The sequence below is a fragment of the Puntigrus tetrazona genome, chromosome 16 (assembly GCF_018831695.1).
Source record: "Puntigrus tetrazona isolate hp1 chromosome 16, ASM1883169v1, whole genome shotgun sequence".
NCBI classification, from domain to species: domain Eukaryota; kingdom Metazoa; phylum Chordata; class Actinopteri; order Cypriniformes; family Cyprinidae; genus Puntigrus; species Puntigrus tetrazona.
This window is the reverse complement of record NC_056714.1, coordinates 18,122,855-18,135,760: the sequence shown is the minus strand read 5'-3', so window position 1 is coordinate 18,135,760 and position 12,906 is coordinate 18,122,855.

Sequence of the window (12,906 nt, the reverse complement as noted above, 5' to 3'; positions counted from 1 at the left end):
GTTTAAGTGCAGTTTTCAGATGGAAAAACCAGACCCACAAGCACACAAAACCACCATCACGGAACAACAACGCTTGAGGGATACAGCTGGCTCTGAGGTGGTGGAGGAGGTGTGGTGGTGGTTGTGTGTCGGCGTTTGCGTGTGCGTGTGTGTGTGCGCGTGTGAGGTAATCATCGCATGTCTCCTAGCCGAAAATCTGGCTAGCAGCTCAGGCAATGCGGTAGTCGAACGTGTCTTTTTCCATATAGTCTGTCCACGTGGAACTCGGCATGCTGCTGTACGGATCCAGAAGGATTCGGAAGCAGCGCACGATGAGCAGCCCCAGAAAGATGAAGAGTAGGAGGACGAAGACGAAGGCAGCCTTCTGTTCCAGTGTGAGGAAAGGGATGGGGTGGGGGGCCCCAGACGCAGACAGCGTGCTGCCGTGGAGATGCTCGGCCATCCTCTCCAGCTTGTCGGCGCGGGTCAGGGGCACGCGGCCATTTTCACGATCAACAGGTTTTTGTATAGAGCCATTCTGGAAACACACGAGATGATTAGAAAAAAAAATCACTAGAAAACAGTGCATTTTAACCTGAAATATCGCTGATATCACATCACCTAACAACATTTTCGAGGATTCAAAACAACAACAACAACTTCGCAGCCAGTGTGGTGCAGGCCTCACGTTTAAAGGCACAATGTTATATAAGATCACTATATACATGTTTTACAGCATTAAATCCAGCTCACGGTGCACATAAGTGAAATGATTCATCGTGCTGAGGACAGTAAGTAGCCTTGAAAGAATTATCTCTCTCATCTTAAGGCGATCAAATCCATTTCCGCCTGGTTTTTCATGCCCCCCTGATTCATTCTCTGAAAGCGCCGCTTTCTGTGATAGTCGCTGACCCTTTAATGGTTCGGTTCTTTGATGCCAGCGCTCACGATCAGCCCTGGCACTCCCTGTAAAGCCACAAATGTGAAGATTTCTCTTGAACAACGTGAAGTCGCACGCACGAGATGCCAACGTGTTGCTCAAAATTTAGCCGCACGCGTATTGAGTACCTAGGCTTTGGATTACAGAAACGAGGAGCAAGACACAAACAGCTCTCCATTTGTGATTTTATTTATCAAATGGCCGTGTAAATATCCAACCGAGCCCTCCTAGATTCGGCCAAATTGCATTGTCGCCGCTCTGACAGTTGAACATACACAGGGCTGCGAATGCAATGAAAGCATTAGTTTCTCACCTGTTGTTATTGAAGAGGATTCATCAGTGGGAGGGTGATGGAGACCCAAAATAAGCAGGGAGAGAGACAGCTTCCATCACGGCTGTCTGCCCAGAGACAGATGGTTGTCAGAACTTTTCCAACCTAGCTCGTCGATTTGTTCAGCAATCCAAATAAAATCAGCTGCTCTCCGCTTCCATTCCTCTCCTCTGTGGTCCAACTCCCTCTTTCCCTCACCAAGATGAGCATGTAGTGGTGTCACATCACCCATAGCAACCAGTTGCCATAGCAATCCCTCCAAGTGTGTTCAGTAAAGCCGAGCTGGTGAGAGACAAGTGTGATCCAGCCAAAGCGCAGTGTAAACGTGTGTTTCTGTGAAGGCGGAGGATTTAATACAGACCCACTGATGTGTGATAACAACAGTGGCTAAAAATAGTGGTCGCTTTTAACTTTGCAGGATTAACACGTTTTAATACGGTGTCTACTACAAGCTGCTCATGAATGTCAGCCAATCAGCTTAAATGGAGAATTGTCATGCTTTCAGACATGCTGCTGTCATCTGATACGTCTGAGACAGCATCCAGTCTCAGTATCTTCAGCGCTGTCATTGCAAACACTGTCTGTACGTGCAGTTCTAGAAATGTAGGTGTATGTGCTGGATATATTTAAACATTACTGACAGATCAGCTGACTGACTGATTTATACATTTCTGGTGTGATTGATGGCCGTGGAGAAATAACTGTGAAGTCTGGATAATATTCAGCCATGAATGATGCAGGGAGAATTCATCATCATAGCGAATTATAATTTTTTTTTTAATGCCATCTTAAATGCTTTGGATACATGTAAGATGTAACTGGATGCACAAAATCTTAAATATCAGGCAGGGTTTGTAAATAATACAGTGCGTAAAGCAATAGAGGAAGATAGGGCTAGACTATTATTGTTTTGCAAATAATTCATAGATCAATAAATCATGTTTTTAGTCACAGTCATCATAGTTTATTCAATTAGAGTGAACTTAGCCTAATTGATTATGTTGTGAATAATTTTATTATTATAATTTTTTTTTTTTACTTTTTATTCATGAAAGAATTGTGGAAAAAAATGGTCACAGGCTCCAATAAATAAAAAAATAAAAAAATAAAAGAAATACATTAAGCAGCGCAGATGTTTTCAGCATTAATAATAAATCAGCATATTAAAATGATCTCTGAAGGGTCATGTGAGCACTGTCGTCATTTCTCATTAAAAATCAGCTTTGCAACCACAGGAATAAACTGTATTTTTAATTTGATATATTTTGAATGTATTTTATATATACACTCAAATATGCGTAAATATATTGAAGATATATAACTGAACATAAATACATGAGCCTGATAAAAGTGTTCATTTTAGAAGAACACACACACACACACACACACACACACACACATATACGTATACTGTGTATACTACACACACGTACACTGTGCTTGATTGGCCAGCCAACATGCCTGACCTGTACCCCATGTGGAGTCTGTGCCATATTTTCAAGAGAAAGATAAGAAACAGTCGATCCAACAACACGAGCTGCAGATTCAGTGGTGCCTCAGCGGAGCCACAGACTCAGTGCATAAATGAAGAAACTGTTTTGCAAAACAAATGTTTTTTGATTGAGTTCTTATTTTGCATTAATGATATTATGAATAAAATAATCAATGGAATTTTATTACCTTCCTTAATGGAATAGTTTATCCAAAAATTAAAAATAGTTTACTCAACCTCAAGCTATCCTATATGAGTTTTTTAAAAAAACATACTTTATAATGTAGAGCAATACCAAATGCCAGTAACAAATTAAAAGCTGAAAATGAGAAAAAATGAGAGAGAGAAAAAGTCAGAATTTCACTAACTTGACTCTCTCACGAACACGCACACGACCAATGCTGGAAATCAGTCATTTGAGTTATAATTTTTAAAATATTAATATTTTTGTTACAAAACCCCATCGATCTGCTTTAGAAGACATGTGTTTATGCCCTGGAGGTGTATAGGCTAGTTTCATTTTGGCTATATCGTATTTATGGAGCTTCAAAATAAATGTCACTATCCACCAGCATTATCAATATAAAGAGACAGGATTTAAAAAAATCTGACTGTGTTTATCTGAAATAAAAAAAGTCATAAACAACTAGGATGGCTTGGGGGTGATAAAAATATGGGGTAATTTAAAATTTTTGAGTGAACCATTTCTATAATGTACAACACACACACGCACTCACACTGGACATTTTAAGGGGATACATTTTTTTTTAAATAATGGTATTGCAATAAACTTTATGAAATAATTTTCAGAGAAAGAACGACCATCTCAAAGCTCTGTCTGAGAAACTGAATTTGGCCTATTCTTGTTCAAATATGTTGAAATAGCGCCACCTACCCGATGTCTGTTGTAGTTCACTTCACCAAAATATCTCGATTCAGGAGGTTTTAACCAAGACACAGAGAACACTTTAATAATACATAAATAATGATGTTTGGCTCTGGTTGTTAACATATTGTTGTATTAATATATGTAAATGAACTTCTACCATCTTCTGCTTTCATTTTTAATTATCAGTCTGTAAGATTCACTCGTGCTGGTAACAGATGGTGTGGAAACTGGTATTAAATTCACCAGACATCAGATACAACTTGATTAATATGCCATATTCACAAAAATAAAGAGAAGCATAGAGATTATTACGTGAATTTTCTTATTTCTGGCCGCTGGGTGGCAGCAGGGCACCATCTTTTTCCCGCTCATTGTTTTGTTTTAAAAAAATGTACGTAGATGGCGCTCTATATCTCTGGATTACTTTTGTGCCAGAATCTTGTTCCAAGACAAAGAGAAAACAACTACATGAAAACACAAGCATGTAAAACAGACCCACACTTACAGTTACATACAGTTCGTGTCTCATAAAAGAACAAGTATGTTGTAAACGGTCTACTGTAGTAAACTGAATTTAGCTAGAATTACTTTAAGATGCACTTAGCTAGGTTTTTGACCCAATGTAACAAAAAACGCACAATAACCATTCAGTTAACGGTGAGTAAGAGTTCTACAAATTCGATTACTCCAACAAGTAACAACTACCCACCATGAATCAACATACTCGACATATTTTTTGCCCAGCCAAATACAACATAAACAAAACCATTTTCCGTCTTTGCTCTCTCAAGCTCCTTTGTTCTAAACTATGAACACACAGCAAGACGCTGCTGCTGTACATCCTCGGCAGAAATATTACAGTAATGAAACATTTGACTGATTCATTCCCATTTATACTAATATGAATGCAAATGGCACAAAAGCGTGGGTAGCTCACAGATATGTGATCATATATTCCAAAGATTAATGATCTTATCGATCGTTATTATTCAGCTGAGAGTGCTGTTTGAATTAATGAGGTGTGAGGCATTCAGTGTGGAATGCTAAAATGAAAACAGAAGGAACATTTAACACCATAATGTGCCACATTCGAAGACCTAAATTTATCTTTTAGCACTATAATGCACAGTATTTGCGTGGTTGCTGCTTCTCGTTCTTTATATTTCTTTGTGTTATTACCCTCGACCAAATGTCCGTGTGTGACATGCCTGCAGTGACCTTTGGCGGGTTTCCTCGCATAAAGCTCAAGAGGGCGATGAAAGAAAAAAATAATTGCTTCTTTTCCAAATGTTTCAAGCTCAAATCCCTCTGATGCTTGACACTCGTGTTCATTGCAATCAACTGTCCTAAACACGTCTCCCTCGCCATCAAAGCGCTGAATAAATGATGTGTTTATAGAGGAGAACTCAAATGCAGCTCCAGCTGAACAGAAGTGCGTGAGCCACTTTGAAATATTTTAGCTTCATTTCATCAGAGTAAAATCTTTTGAAAGAGGAGCGAGAAAGAAAGCGGCAGACGGAGAGTCGGGGAAATCATCTCCGCGCTGACTGCAATGACCCTCGGGCCATTTTTTCTGTCCTCCGTTTTGAGACAAGTGATTTAATTGAAAAAAGAGGAAAGAAATGATACTTGTGGAAGATTGTGGTTCCGAGTCGTTAGCTGCGGGGAGGTGCGCTGGTTAAGGGGACTAATTGAATGTCAGCATGAACCATTGAGAAAGAGCTCAGGTGCTGTGTCAGCAAAACCAGGTGGGCGGGTGAGGGGGCGAAAAAGTTACGAAAATGAAGGATTTAATCTTATTAAAGAAATAGTTCAATCAAAAAATCATTTACTCACCCTCATGGCACTCCAAACCGGTACGACTTTATTTATTCTCATTAAATATGCTTTGAAGAATGAACTATTCTTATGAACACAATAAAAGTAAATGGGATCCACATACAGGAACGTTTTTTTTTTTTTTTTCCCAGAAATTTATTTTCTACGTATCTGGATCTGGGAACATTTAATTTGTGTTGCTGTCTTTGATGGGTCAGATTGCTCTCAGATTTATTCGAAAATATCTTAATTTGTGTTCTGAAGATGAACAAAGGTCTCACGGGTTTGGAACGACATGAGGGTGAGTAATTAAGGACAGAATTTTCATTTTGGGGTGAACTAACCCATTAACTGTGTATGACAGTTCTTCAACATGAGTGTATTTATGTGGTGACCAGTTCACAAAACTTTGTGTTGGACCAAGTGCAGCTTCAAATGTAAGAACAATGTTTACAAGAGAAGGCGTGAACTATTGCTCCCTCACACACCACATTATCTCACTCTGTCTGGACCTTCTTCCTTAATCTCTGGAAATCCAGCCTGCATTGTCCACAGATACGGAAAGGGAGTCTCAGAGCAGAATCTTCTCTGCTTTATGTCTTCCCTGCGCTATGTTTTTTGGCACCCTTCCACCATTACACACACACACAGCAGGAAGAAAACTCTTCTCCAGATGCTCCCCATCTTTCACTGATAGTCGCAATTCATATTCAAGAATATGCAACCAGATTGTTCCATTTTTAGCCTGTTAGAATTTCAAGCTAATTGGGCGCAAAAGCGAAAGAACGCTAGAAAGTCTCGTGCTGCTTCTGGATTACTTCAGTCTGTGGAGTTCAGCCACCTGGTTGTTTTTTCGAAGCCTCCTCAACAGGGTCTGCCTCAGGGACCACCATACTGCAGATCGCCTCTAAAAGCCTGTGATAGGAACATTCAATCTGTCTGCTCTGGTTTCATCAGATCACTCTTTTATTTCCATCCCCCTCCTCCAGTCTGAGCTGTAATGGGAATGAGGAGAGAGGCAAACAGTGATTACAGGTATCAGGAGTTAACGCCGGATCTGGGCTATGAGATAGGACCCTGCGAGAACCAACAACAACTTGGCACAGAGGCCATTACTCACTGCTTGCTTGGACTCTGAACTGATACTTTTCTTTTTCTCCAATTCAATTTGTCTTTCTAAGCACATATTAAATGAATCTCACCACCAATCAATACAGTAGGGGAGAGCGGGGTAAGTTGCGCCACCCTTCAAATACAACTATCTGTGAAAGAGTGATGACCTTTTTTTATCTTTATGAATTTGATGTCAAAGCAATAACATAACATAACATAGCATAACATAACAGAAGCATTGATAGATTTTTTTCCATTGAAACTTTACCAATTATATAACACCTTGAAATGACACATCCCTAATGTGAGCAAAATCTGTTATTGAAGCCCATGTCAGGATGCTTTCTAGTGGGGCTATTTTTTAAAATAATATTTTATTTCCTATTTTGCTAATACATGAATTTTAAGCAATTAGGCTATTGTTAACGATCTATTTTTATTACCGCATTTGTCTTTTTAGAATTGTTTGATTATTCGGTTAATCGACAGAATGTAATCGTTAGTGGCAACAGTAAATTTCAGGTTTCAGGTTTTAAACATCCTGAAAGATAATTAGGAATATTAGTTATGCAATTTACCCATCTCTCCCAAATACCCGAGACTTTGTATTACTTAAACCTAAAAAATCACTGGCATCAGGTGACAGAACAGATGTCCTGTGACAGCTGCTAATGTACGTGAGTTCTGCAGAAGTTGTTTAGATTTTGTGGTGCTGTGATGGATGCCAGTATGCAGCATGCTGCGAGTGTATGTGTGTGTTGGTTGGGATGGGGGGTCATGCTTTGTAGGTTAATTAGAAGTGGGTAGAGAGATGAAGAATGTGTATATATGTGTGTGTGGGCTGCGTTTATGTGGCTAATTAGGCTGGGAATCATTCAAGCTTCTGGGGGACAGATGCGGGGTGTATATGGTGAGCAGGTTGGGGCAAGTAAGCAGGGAAAGCTGCCAATTTAGTGTGAGATGGTCAGGGAGAGTATATATATGTGTGTGGGAGTGTGACAGGCAGAGGCAGGTGTGTTACTGTCTCTATGTAAAAGTGCTGAGTAAAGGCATCAGGGCACCAGAGAGAACTAGATGAATCCAGTCCTGACTGTAACGGGGGGTGTGCCATGCCTGTCTGGCATACTGAACACGCCAGACATAGCACATAATTCTCCACTGACCTAACAGTTACTGTACTACTGCCTGGGACTTCCCCACAAAACACACACGTTGGCTTCACTACATTAGTAAGGACATCGTATAGATATGATGGTTTTTATACAGAGGTCATGTGATTCTAAACCTATTCTTGACTTTGACCGATATTAAAACAGTTAAGCTGCCAATTCGTTTTTGTGTTGTGGCTTTGAGTCATAACTGCTAGATTATTTATATTTATATTTATGCAACACTGAAAAAAAATAATCTCAAAATTGCAAAAATAATTTAAAAAATAGCAAGTAAAACATAAATAAACATGACATTTTGAAGTAAAAAGCTATTTTCTTGTAAATTGTAATAAACAACTGATATGAAGTGAATTTGTAAAATCTAATATCAAGTGTGAATTCAGGTTTCACATTATAAGTGTATGAAAATTATGATATATATATATATAAGCACGATTTACACAGCATCCTTGTTGGTTTTGTCAATCAGATTTATGGTTAAGAGCAACATTTAAATCAACCCATCATTCCCCTCTGCAGTTAGGGGCAGGTTATAGCTATGGCTTGACTTACGACTTACGCTGTAATAGAAATGTTGTTAAAAGGCCAGTAAAGAATGTTGATTCAGGAACATGTTCTACTTGTGCAACTCCTCTAGTCACTCAGTCCTGGAATCCCTTAGTTCTGGTTGAGATCCATCTGGCTTTTAGAGAGTAACTCAGAATCCCTGAGCATCACTGCCGAGACGCCAGAGGTGTGTTATAAAGGGCAAAGAAAAGCATTTGTTGATTTTAAGAAGGCTTTCCTCAGCTATGTTTGTCCATATGTCTATGGACAGAGGACATAGTGGGACAAGGTTACCATGACAACAAGAAGAGAATATGCTGTGGTGCTCCATCTTTGGGGGGACGTCCTCTCATGAGGTTATTTGCTTTGTCAGATGCATACGTAATTTATCTTCATTCAGAATGAAATAGCAGAGGCGATGACTCTTTTGACTTAAACTATTAAAATATAAATGAGGCAAACAGCCAGCAGTGAATCTTAAAACATCATATTGTAAGTGCAATTCTGAAGGACACAGTCCACTGGCTCCTCTGTCTCCTAACACACTTATGGAGCCATGTGGTTCTCTTTAGTTTATGGTTCGTATAAATGTATCCAAATGCTATGTGGTTTGCGGTACTGTTCCACGTAAAAAGTCTCTGTGAGAGGGAAGCCAGACTGAGAATCTGCTAAAACACTCAGGAATGATACAGATGCTTACAGTTACATTAAAAATACGTTTAAATGCAGAACAGTGTTGTGCATTTTACACTTCTAGAGTACAGGCGTTACTGGCATTGCTCTTTAACAAACCATAAGTGTACATATATGACAGCAAAATAACTGTTGTTACTGAGTAAATGAAAATTTTGAATAAACTGGCTGAGTAAACGATTCAGTGAATCACTTAAAGACATTTCTTGCCGGAATGAATCACCTTGTGTTCAAAAATGCTATATGAAAGGTCAAAGGCCAAAATGCTAAAAACTAGCCACTTCAAAGGGAAAGGGCAGTAAACGAGTTTGTTTGCAGGATTTTTGATGCTGTAATTTCTTGACTGTACGAAAATGTAAAAACGACATAATACCTTTTTCATAAAAACTTTTTTGTTTTCATGGTGTAGTTGTTTCTTTGAAAAGCAATGCTATAGCCAGTTAATCTGCTTTGAAAAATACGTTCTGTGTCAGACAGTGTGTGATTTTTAAGTCTGTGTGATTCTGCCCACTGACAATTTACCCAATTGTATTTTGACCTCCAGGGTTACCAGGTTGCAGAAAACACTGTGTATTGCAGCCATGGAAGCCACCAAGTGGACTACCTTGGCATTCACCCAAAAAGTTGTATGAACAAAATCATATTAAAACATATTAAAGCATGAAACCTTCCATTGTCAGTTGATCTTTTGCAAAGACCTGCCCCCTTCATTACTGTTGCTATGTCCGACAAGCCATGGCACTATCATGTCACACATGATGTTTTCATGCAGGAAAAAAATACATTGCTGAGCAAAGAAGAAACTGAGAATACACAGACAGACATTTTAGTTATGAAACAGCCTGAAGTCTCAGCTTTCCATTTTTTTTTTTAATTCAAACAATAAATATTGTTTTTGTTTCTTTAATGTATTGTGACAAATCGTTGTAATGGCTCAGTTCACATGAAACAATTTCGTCTTTCTTTTTAGTTATAGCTTGAAATGAACATGAATGAAACTGTGGAAAGATGCCAAATACACCGTTAATCTACTCTCATGTTTGATTCATTTGTCAGACAAAAATGGCAGATTCAGAGTTATGATTGTTTAGGTTTCCTGTCAGTCAAACTCTCTGTGAAGGGTCAGCTGCACTCATTTCTGTTGCGTTTCCTCAATCTGGCAATTCAGAAGTCAAATCTGAGGAGGAGAGGGAGGAGGAGTACCCATTTGAACTACTTAGGTGTCAATGTTGCGTGCTGCAACTTTATGATAATGTTTCCTTCTTAATTGACTCGGCAAGATGAGACTGTTTTATCTGAGGGTGGACACTTTAAAGGGACTAGGGGACTGGAATGAATCCTTAAATGGATTGGATGAGTATATAATTTATATAAATTTAACTTCTGACTGAATCAGTGTTGTTGAAGGAATAGGTTGAATAAATGATTCAGTGACCAGTGTAAGTTAAGTTTCTGAAGAAGGTTTGAACGAATCAGTTGAGTGATTCAGTACCTATTCAATTTTGCACACTAATGCATAAATTGATAACCACTTATAACTGAAGGTGAAGGCGTTTTAACTGCAGCTCAGTCTGGGGAAACACAAATACTTAATATCTGATATCAGTCTAGGTGGAATCCCTCAGCAATATTATATTGCCTGACTAATATAGCAAGTTCAGTTTCATAAAGCACAAGGAGTATTTTTAATGTTCTTCATTTACAGTAAACACCATGTATCAACATGAACGATACAACCCACATTCTTAGCAGAAAACAATAATAACAAACAATAAATGGGAAGAATTTTTAATATCAGAACCATCCATCTCTTTGTAATAAAAATAATGCAAATGAAGGAGGGTAGCATCGTATATTATGCCAAACACGGCAGCAAAATCATAACCATGACTATCAGCTAAATCCTTCAAGATGATCTCACAGATATGAGAAAAAGACACAACAGCAAAAGAGAGCATACAGAGAAAGAGAAGAGGAAAAAACTCTTTACAAGAGAGAATTGAAAGCAAATGAGAATGTTTCTAAGCATAGCAGGGATTTACTGCTGATGCCTTAAATTAAGATCGCAAGGTTAGAAATGAAGCAATAATGCCAGAGAAAAGCAACATAAAAAAAGACATGCAAAAAAAGAAGTTATATTCACTATTAGTTTTGCTATATTCAAGTCACTTCTTGGTCTAGGCACATATATTATCACATAAAATATCTGTTGGTGTTGAGTTAATTTTATGGGTAAGAGGTAATAAATTCTCAATCCAATTATTTAGATTATGTTAGGGAATTTATGTATTTGACATTAGATTTTATACACGGTTATAAAAAGCCCTCATAACAATAAACAATGCATCTGGCACAAATCGGGTATTTCAATTTTATCCATCAACAGCTACATAGTACACCATATCACACAATGAGTCTATGAGTGCGCGTACACACACACACACACACACACACACACACAAACATTTGTAGTCAGCAGAGTTACATGTCGCAATGTCAGCAGTGTCTATTGTCATGCACTGTTCTGTATATATCCTTTCAGCTGTGTTATTGTGAAACAAACAAAAAAAACAAAACAATCCAAAAAAAAAAAAAAAAATACAGACCATATGCTGACAAACAAACTCAAGCAGCCGAATATATCACTACAAACCATTACAGCATTTTTACAAAAACCAGCAGATGTTGAGCAGGTTCTGGATCTTTGCTACAATTCACGGGTCCCCGGATGAAATGTTTGTGAGCCCCCTTTTCCTTTGAATCCAATAACCAGACTACATACCATAGCTGTTCTCCACCAGTGATGATGAAATTCTGTATATCAAACAACAAAATGCATGCCGATTTATCTACAGAGAGGTTGGACTGGTCTTGACAGTTCTAAGATGAAAACCGTTTTTTCCATCTCCCAGAATACATCTCTCTAATGCCCTCTCGCTCTCAGAGCGCTGACAACCAGCCAGAGAAACACAGCCAACTACTGAAAGCAAGAGAGAGCCAAATAAAATGATGTAGGGAGAACCAGGAGACGTGAATGTGATGATTCTCATAGAGGTGATATCAGGTAGTAGCTCTCTTGATGACCCCTGATGAGTACTGAACTAAGAACTGTGGGTAATAATTGAAACCATTCAGCTCCACCTGTCAGACAACCTGCAGTTAGTGTGTCGGCCGAATCCGGAGCCACTTATCTGCACCAGAGTCTTTATGGATAGGAAGTGGGGAAGTGAGCACCACATAGAGTATAGGATAGAAAATCATAACATCGCAAAATGATCTAATATAACAAATCTATGGGTAAATAAAGAGAGCCTGTAAGGGACTGTTTTCTAGGCAAACGCAATTCCCAAATAACTGTGGGAAACCGAACAGGTTCTGCCTTGCTTACTCTGGCTGGACGGGTACGAGCAGTTACTTTTGGACCTGAAGAAGCTCAGTGAAAACAGTGATTCTGGTGAGTTTTCATTAATCTTTTACAAAGGCAGGAATAATTTAAAGCAAAGATATGCACTAATGTTACCAATATGTGGCATTTTGGAGCTGAATCAATGAGAAGGCAAAGAAGCCACAACAATAAAGCAAATAACAACACAGATTTACAGTAAAAAGCAAGGTTATTTTGTGCTGTTCGCCTTCAGAACTTCCTCACATCTGTAGCCAGCAGTACCTTTGAACAGGGAAGGCAGCAGAATTGAATCTTTTGAACAAGAACAGAAAACCAGCTGCCATTTAAACAAGGTGCACCGTCTCATGGATCAAGTTCATGCTTTTTATTTTCTCTGGAGTGGAGCTTGTATCTATTCATGAAAGACATTTTGAGAAAGCAGTAGTGAAATGGCAAAAATCTTGAATTTGTAAGTGAAGCACACAGACTTACGCATGCACTGAAATGTAAAACTCATTTTGTTTACTGGTAGAGGATTTTCATGTGTG